Below are 9,625 nucleotides of genomic sequence, written 5' to 3' on the forward strand. Positions count from 1 at the left end.
GAGGAAACACTGGTTGTGTTTCCACGGGTGATTTGTTTTTTTGCAGAGGAAACTGAGCGAACCAAAAGTGTTGCCGAGGCTGTAGCTGGTGACTGCGGGATCCGGTCGTCCGAACCGCTCGGTTGACATTTTTACCTGTTTGGTTTCCGTCTCAAAACCCTTCCTCCCTTGGCCGTCTCGCTGGGTTGTATTTATTGAAGTAAGAGAAAAACACACATTCCCTGTGTCTTGATGGCCTTTCAAGTTTGCAGTCTCCTTGAAACACAAATCATGCCTTAACCGGTTTCTACCAGAAACCTTTTTTTTAACAATGATCTTGTCCCTATATTATTTACAATATGGCTGGGAAGGAACACCGATGCGTTCAGTTTTTTCCTAAAAAGGGAAACTCACTTTGCAGTTAAGGTTCTCGTGGGGGTGTCGGGCCGGGCCGGGACTAACCAGTTAAGGTTGTTTAGTAAGAGATGAACGGGTGTGATGAGGGTTGCACTGACAAGCAGATGTTTGGCAGAGCCATATGGCTTGAACAGTGTTGTAGCATCTTCCCACCCTACAGCCCACATGTATTCTGCCTTTCCAATCTCTTCCATGTATCTGGTTTTGCCCGGGGCATTACAGGCAAAAAATAAATAAAAGCCCGGAGTGAATGTAAAAGGAAAAGGTAGGAGCAAAGGATTTCTCTGCGTGCTTATAAACGCTTCAATTAATCACTTGACTGGATATTGCACTCTAGTGTAGCACGAGGTCTCTAGCGGGCTTGCCCGTGTCTTTCCCGCTGAGCTGGGTTTATCAAAACGAAATGTCATGATGAATAAACTCGGTAGTGAGGTGGTGTTAGATTTTCATTTCGTCTGCAAGGTCAGAAATAAAAACGACCGTGTTATTTGTCCGTATTTGTATGTGTTTGCTCCGCTTGGGACTAGTTTTATTTTGTTTTCCTTGAATATGTTTGAAAGGGTTGGTTGGTCTCACCGAACCAACACGGTACCAAGAGGCGAGTTTGAAACGCTTTTTCGGTAGACAATCACGCTCTGTTAATGTCCGACGTCCACCCTGCTCTCTCCTAGTGTACCTCATCGCCTTATCCCGCTACAGTCGACAGTCCTTGTGTCCCCCCGAGACGAACAAATGCCATTCAACTAGACATGATAATGCTGCAATTTTTTTTCTTAAGCTCGCTAGTTTTGTTGTATATGCTAGCCAAGTGAGCTTAAAATGTTGAATAAACGATGTGATATGAATGGTTGGTTATAGTTCATTTCCAAAGAAAATAAAGTATATAAGTAACTAACTGCTCCTCGTGTGACGTTACTTATCCCTATATTATCAAATTTGGGTTCCTCTGATGGTGGATAATGCATTTTTTTCATTCAGAAAATAAACTATAAGTTAAAATGAGGAAATGTTGCTAGATTATATGTAGAACTGGCCATCCAATGAATATCTGGATATTTAAAAAAAAAAAGAAATATTACGTTTATTTTTATTAAATTAAATACTGTTTGTCTTCCACGAGGAAAAACAAACCCGCTGGAGTCTTTCAAAAAATGTACACATGCTTTCAGGGTTTCTTCATTGAGGTACTAGACCACAGGTGTGTGCGCGTAATCAGCAGATGACCTGATCACTATATCATCCAATCAGGTTATGCAGGTAATAGCATGCGTTTAACAGGTAATCTCATCCAAACCAATGTAGTACATGTTGTGTACTTTGATTGACCTTGTGTTGCCTTCGTACGTGTGTGTTTGTGTGTAGGCCTATGTGCCTGACAGGTGTACCACTGCTGAAATTGACGGACCTGGAAACCGGGAACAGGGTTGCTTGCTATGGGCCAGAAAAATACCTTGATACTTGCCTTTGTCAAACATTTATGGAAGCTTTTTTTTTTTTCTTTACAGATCAAATTTTTTGCCTGGGGTGAAAATAAAAATCAATGATACAAAGTCTTCTGTCTTTGGTTTATTTGACTTAGCTAATATAATTGAGTGTACGAAATAATATGTGGCCTCAGATTTAGCGGTGCTGATCCTCATCCCAGCCGCACTCGGCCGCCAGCCGATCCAGTGAGTGCTGAAGGTCACAGGCCGATGATCCAATGAGGACCACATCATCTGCAAAAAGCAGTGACGAGATCCTCGGACCACCGAACTGCAAATGTGTCTTGTTTTAAATAAATGTAATAAACACAGGGAGAAACGTCGTACACACACACACACACACACACACCACACAACACCACACACACACACACACACACACACACACACACACACACACCACACACACACACACACACACACACACACACACACACACACACAGAAACACTAAACACGATAAATAATTAATCCCGGGTTTGGATTGACCTGGGCACTGTTACATTTCTTTGGGGTAAAGCCTCACAATGGAGAGGGAATCAATAACAGAGTTGGTTTTCATCATTTGGGAGATCGCTTATCTTGTTATGAAGGGGTTATGAGAGCCCGACAGGACAGACTAAAACCAAACATAGATATCAATAATTGCAATAATCACATTTCCAAATGGCTTCATTATACCTAGTTCGTATGCGACCCAAATACTAAATAGAAAAGGTAGGCTACATTAATATTTGATCACTTTTATTCTAGAAAGGCTTTTCATGCGCTGCGTTCGATACGGAGGGAAACTCTTTATCGGCTCGAGCTTCTGGCTTGTCCCAGCCATCCCATTCTCGTTCTCATTAGCTATTAATTGAGTTCACCTGTTTCGCCCCGGAAGTGCGGGATGAATATTTTTGCGTTGCTCCCAAACGCAATTAAAATGGTCCCGCGGTTGATTGTTGGTTTTTTTGTGCGCTTTTGACTGAACAATCCGGACAACGTGGCCACCAACGGGGGAGCGAGGACCCCGCATGCAAGTCACCAATCGTTTGTTATTCCTTGAGCTGGTTGAAGTTGTTTGGTTGTGTTTGGCTGCTGTTTTCAGAATGTGTCCACCGCACACACATCGCTATATTCTTTCCCCTAAATTTAACCTGATTTTACCGCTCGTCTGTTTGGTTTTGGCTCATTCTAAGTTTAGTGCAGTGTTGTAGGTTGTTTTTGAGTGCATTGTTGCACGTGTTTGTATGAGGCCTAACGGGGACGACTAAACGACTGACTTTACCAACGCTGCGGACCGCTACAACAACAACAACAACAACAACCACAACCTGTCTGGACACTGGGAAGGGTGTGCTCTTGAAACTGGACGCAAAATGGAAGAACACCTGCAACTATTGTGAAAGTTCAACGTTTGGGCAAAGTTGGAATTGGTGAAAGCAAACAAGCGCAAGTTAAATGGTAAGTATACCAATTGGCGAATGCAACTATTTTCGCCAATTGCTTTTTTGTTTCACAGCACCATTGGACTACAGAACATCCCTAGTGGAAATGACATCTGTGCAATTCTGGAGTTTACAATTTGCTGTCACAGCACCTTCTACCGATGCTTCACCTCCCTCCGGAATCCACAAAGAACTGGAAGTTCTGGGAAAAACCAGAACGGATGTCTGGCAAACCGAAATAGGGCGAGTGTGAAGTTGTGACCTCAAACTTCCACAATGGGGTTTGTTTTCGCTCCACCCGTAACCCCACTGGACTGGTGTATGAAAAGCTGTCAGACTGACTTCACTAGACGAATGACTGCGGGCATGTTATGGTTTGGTTTCTATTGTTGTTTTTGGCTTGGTAGGTTTGAATTAGGAGATGGATTAGTTGATTTACACATCCACACAGTACTCTACATTCTCCCTTTTTTGAATCTTTCCTTTTTACAACTTTCCATACATTTGCAAATTGTTGACTGCTGTTAAACTTGTAGGCTACTGCTGCTTCATACTTCAATGTGGTTTTATTCTGTGCTAAATGATTTTAATTCCTTGCAATGTGGTTTGATTCTATGCAATACGGTTTTAATTCTTTGCAATTCTATGCACTACGTTTTTTCCTTTGCAATTCTATGCATTATACGATTTTAATTCTTTGCAATTCTATGCACTAAGATTTCAATTCTTTGCAATTCTATGCACTACGATTTTAATATTTGCAATTCTATGCTCTGATTTTTATTATTTGCAATTCTATGCACTACGATTTTTCATTCTTTGCAATTCTTTGCATTATACGATTTTAATTCTTTGCAATTCTATGCACTAAGATTTTAATTCTTTGCAATTCATGCATTATACGATTTTATTTCTTTGCAATTCTATGCACTAAGATTTCAATTCTTTGCAATTCTATGCACTACGATTTTAAGTCATTGCAATGTGGTTTTATTCTGTACAATATAATCTGAAATATGTACTCGGACAATTGCAGTTGGCCAATTGGGGAGTATAGTCGACCTATGGCTATAAGAAGTGTATATAAACATACTGACTGTACAGCAATTGTGTTGGGAGCGTTTCACCTGGTAGCCTGGAAGCTAGTTTGCTCCAACGCAACTGTGTTGGGAGCGTTTCACCTGGTAGCTTGGAAGGTAGTTTGCTCCAACGCAACTGTGTTGGGAGCGTTTCACCTGGTAGCCTGGAAGCTGGTTGCTCCAACGCAACTGTGTTGGGAGCGTTTCACCTGGTAGCCTGGAAGCTAGTTGCTCCAACGCAACTGTGTTGGGAGCGTTTCACCTGGTAGCCTGGAATTAGTTTGCTCCAACGCAACTGTGTTGTGAGCGTTTCACCTGGTAGCCTGGAAGCTGGTTTGCTCCAACGCAACTGTGTTGGGAGCGTTTCACCTGGTAGCCTGGAAGGTAGTTTGCTCCAACGCAACGGTGTTGGGAGCGTTTCACCTGGTAGCCTGGAATGTAGTTTGCTCCAATGCAACTGTGTTGTGAGCGTTTCACCTGGTAGACTGGAAGGCAGTTTGCTCCAACGCAACTGTGTGAGCGTTTCACCTGGTAGCTAGAAGTAGTTTGCTCCAACGCAACTGTGTTGGGAGCGTTTCACCTGGTAGCTTGGAAGTAGTTTGCTCCAACGCAACTGTGTTGTGAGCGTTTCACCTGGTACTGGAAGGCAGTTTGCTCCAACGCAACTGTGTTGTGAGCGTTTCACCTGGTAGCTTAGAAGGTAGTTTGCTCCAATGCAACTGTGTTGGGAGCGTTTCACCTGGTAGCTGGAAGGTAGTTTGCTCCAACGCAACTGTGTTGTGAGCGTTTCACCTGTTAGACTGGAAGGCAATTTGCTCCAACGCAACTGTGTTGTGAGCGTTTCACCTGGTAGACTGGAAGGTAGTTTGCTCCAACGCAACGCGGTTGATTGTTGGTTTTTTGTGCGCTTTGACTGAACAATCCGGACAACGTGGCCACCAACGGGGGAGCGAGGACCCCTGCATGCAAGCACCAATCGTTTGTTATTCCTTGAGCTGGTTGAAGTTGTTTGGTTGTGTTGGCTGCTGTTTTCAGAATGTGTCCACCGCACACACACATCGCTATATTCTTTCCCCTAAACTTAACCTGTATTTTACCGCTCGTCTGTTCGGTTTTGGCTCATTCTAAGTTTAGTGCAGTGTTGTAGGTTGTTTTTGAGTGCATTGTTGCACGTGTTTGTATGAGGCCTAACGGGTGACGACTAAACGACTGACTTTACTAACGCTGCGGACCGCTACAACAACAACAACAACCTGTCTGGACACTGGGAAGGGTGTGCTCTTGAAACTGGACGCAAAATGGAAGAACACCTGCAACTATTGTGAAAGTTCTACGTTTGGGTAAAATTGGAATTGGTGAAAGCAAACAAGCACAAGTTAAATGGTAAGTATACCAATTGGCGAATGCAACTATTTTCGCCAATTGCTTTTTTGTTTCACAGCACCACTGGACTACAGAACATCCCTAGTGGAAATGACATCTGTGCAATTCTGGAGTTTACAATTTGATGTCACAGCACCTTCTGCCGATGCTTCACCTCCCTCAGGAATCCACAAAGAACTGGAAGTTCTGGGAAAAACCAAGAACGGATGTCTGGCAAACCGAAATAAGGGCGAGTGTGAAGTTGTGACCTCAAACTTCCACAATGGGGTTTGTTTTCGCTCCACCCGTAACCCCACTGGACTGGTGTATGAAAAGCTGTCAGACTGACTTCACTAGACGAATGACTGCGGGCATGTTATGGTTTGGTTTCTATTGTTGGTTTTTGGCTTGGTAGGTTTGAATTTAGGAGATGGATTAGTTGATTTACACATCCACACAGTACTCTACATTCTCCCTTTTTTGAATCTTTCCTTTTTACAACTTTCCATACATTTGCAAATTGTTGACTGCTGTTAAACTTGTAGGCTACTGCTGCTTCATACTTCAATGTGGTTTTATTCTGTGCTAAATGATTTTAATTCCTTGCAATGTGGTTTGATTCTATGCAATACGGTTTTAATTCTTTGCAATTCTATGCGCTACGTTTTTTCCTTCTTTGCAATTCTATGCATTATACGATTTTAATTCTTTGCAGTTCTATGCACTAAGATTTCAATTCTTTGCAATTCTATGCACTACGATTTTAATTATTTGCAATTCTATGCTCTGATTTTTATTATTTGCAATTCTATGCACTACGATTTTTCATTCTTTGCAATTCTTTGCATTATACGATTTTAATTCTTTGCAATTCTATGCACTAAGATTTTAATTCTTTGCAATTCTATGCATTATACGATTTTATTTCTTTGCAATTCTATGCACTAAGATTTCAATTCTTTGCAATTCTATGCACTACGATTTTAAGTCATTGCAATGTGGTTTTATTCTGTACAATATAATCTGAAATATGTACTCGGACAATTGCAGTTGGCCAATTGGGGAGTATAGTCGACCTATGGCTATAAGAAGTGTATATAAACATACTGACTGTACAGCAATTGTGTTGGGAGCGTTTCACCTGGTAGCCTGGAAGCTAGTTTGCTCCAACGCAACTGTGTTGGGAGCGTTTCACCTGGTAGCTTGGAAGGTAGTTTGCTCCAACGCAACTGTGTGGGAGCGTTTCACCTGGTAGCCTGGAAGCTGGTTGCTCCAACGCAACTGTGTTGGGAGCGTTTCACCTGGTAGCCTGGAAGCTAGTTGCTCCAACGCAACTGTGTTGGGAGCGTTTCACCTGGTAGCCTGGAATGTAGTTTGCTCCAACGCAACTGTGTTGTGAGCGTTTCACCTGGTAGCCTGGAAGCTGGTTGCTCCAACGCAACTGTGTTGGGAGCGTTTCACCTGGTAGCCTGGAAGGTAGTTTGCTCCAACGCAACGGTGTTGGGCGCGTTTCACCTGGTAGCCTGGAATGTAGTTTGCTCCAATGCAACTGTGTTGTGAGCGTTTCACCTGGTAGACTGGAAGGCAGTTTGCTCCAACGCAACTGTGTTGTGAGCGTTTCACCTGGTAGCTTAGAAGGTAGTTTGCTCCAACGCAACTGTGTTGGGAGCGTTTCACCTGGTAGCTTGGAAGGTAGTTTGCTCCAACGCAACTGTGTTGTGAGCGTTTCACCTGGTAGACTGGAAGGCAGTTTGCTCCAACGCAACTGTGTTGTGAGCGTTTCACCTGGTAGCTTAGAAGGTAGTTTGCTCCAATGCAACTGTGTTGGGAGCGTTTCACCTGGTAGCTTGGAAGGTAGTTTGCTCCAACGCAACTGTGTTGTGAGCGTTTCACCTGTTAGACTGGAAGGCAATTTGCTCCAACGCAACTGTGTTGTGAGCGTTTCACCTGGTAGACTGGAAGGTAGTTTGCTCCAACGCAACGCGGTTGATTGTTGGTTTTTTGTGCGCTTTTGACTGAACAATCCGGACAACGTGGCCACCAACGGGGGAGCGAGGACCCCTGCATGCAAGTCACCAATCGTTTGTTATTCCTTGAGCTGGTTGAAGTTGTTTGGTTGTGTTTGGCTGCTGTTTTCAGAATGTGTCCACCGCACACACATCGCTATATTCTTTCCCCTAAACTTAACCTGTATTTTACCGCTCGTCTGTTCGGTTTTGGCTCATTCTAAGTTTAGTGCAGTGTTGTAGGTTGTTTTTGAGTGCATTGTTGCACGTGTTTGTATGAGGCCTAACGGGTGACGACTAAACGACTGACTTTACTAACGCTGCGGACCGCTACAACAACAACAACAACCTGTCTGGACACTGGGAAGGGTGTGCTCTTGAAACTGGACGCAAAATGGAAGAACACCTGCAACTACTGTGAAAGTTCTACGTTTGGGTAAAATTGGAATTGGTGAAAGCAAACAAGCACAAGTTAAATGGTAAGTATACCAATTGGCGAATGCAACTATTTTCGCCAATTGCTTTTTTGTTTCACAGCACCACTGGACTACAGAACATCCCTAGTGGAAATGACATCTGTGCAATTCTGGAGTTTACAATTTGATGTCACAGCACCTTCTACCGATGCTTCACCTCCCTCCGGAATCCACAAAGAACTGGAAGTTCTGGGAAAAACCAAGAACGGATGTCTGGCAAACCGAAATAAGGGCGAGTGTGAAGTTGTGACCTCAAACTTCCACAATGGGGTTTGTTTTCGCTCCACCCGTAACCCCACTGGACTGGTGTATGAAAAGCTGTCAGACTGACTTCACTAGACGAATGACTGCGGGCATGTTATGGTTTGGTTTCTATTGTTGGTTTTTGGCTTGGTAGGTTTGAATTTAGGAGATGGATTAGTTGATTACAATCCACACAGTACTCTACATTCTCCCTTTTTTGAATCTTTCCTTTTTACAACTTTCCATACATTTGCAAATTGTTGACTGCTGTTAAACTTGTAGGCTACTGCTGCTTCATACTTCAATGTGGTTTTATTCTGTGCTAAATGATTTTAATTCCTTGCAATGTGGTTTGATTCTATGCAATACGGTTTTAATTCTTTGCAATTCTATGCACTACGTTTTTCCTTCTTTGCAATTCTATGCATTATACGATTTTAATTCTTTGCAATTCTATGCACTAAGATTTCAATTCTTTGCAATTCTATGCACTACGATTTTAATGATTTGCAATTCTATGCTCTGATTTTTATTATTTGCAATTCTATGCACTACGATTTTTCATTCTTTGCAATTCTTTGCATTATACGATTTAATTCTTTGCAATTCTATGCACTACGATTCTAATTCTTTGCAATTCTATGCACTACGATTTTAATTATTTTGCAATTCTATGCATTTTATGATTTTGATTCTTTGCAATTCTATGCACTACGATTCTAATTCTTTGCAATTCTATGCACTACGATTTTAATTATTTTGCAATTCTATGCACTACGATTTTAATTCTTTGCAATTCTATGCACTACGATTTTAATTATTTTGCAATTCTATGCATTATATGATTTTAATTCTTTGCAATTCTATGCATTACGATTTTAATTATTTGCAATTCTATGCTCTATTATTTTTATTATTTGCAATTCAATGCACTACGATTTTAATTCTTTTCAATTCTATGCAGTATATAATTTTAATTCTTTGCAATTCTATGCACTACGATTTTAATTATTTGCAATTCTAAGCTCTATATGATTTTTTATTTGCAATTCTATGCACTACAAATTTTCATTCTTTGCAATTCTATGCATTATACGATTTTAATTCTTTGCAATTCTATGCACTACGTTTTTAATAATTTGCAATTCT

This window comes from Gadus chalcogrammus, chromosome 18, assembly GCF_026213295.1.
Source record: "Gadus chalcogrammus isolate NIFS_2021 chromosome 18, NIFS_Gcha_1.0, whole genome shotgun sequence".
Taxonomy (NCBI): Eukaryota; Metazoa; Chordata; class Actinopteri; order Gadiformes; family Gadidae; genus Gadus; species Gadus chalcogrammus.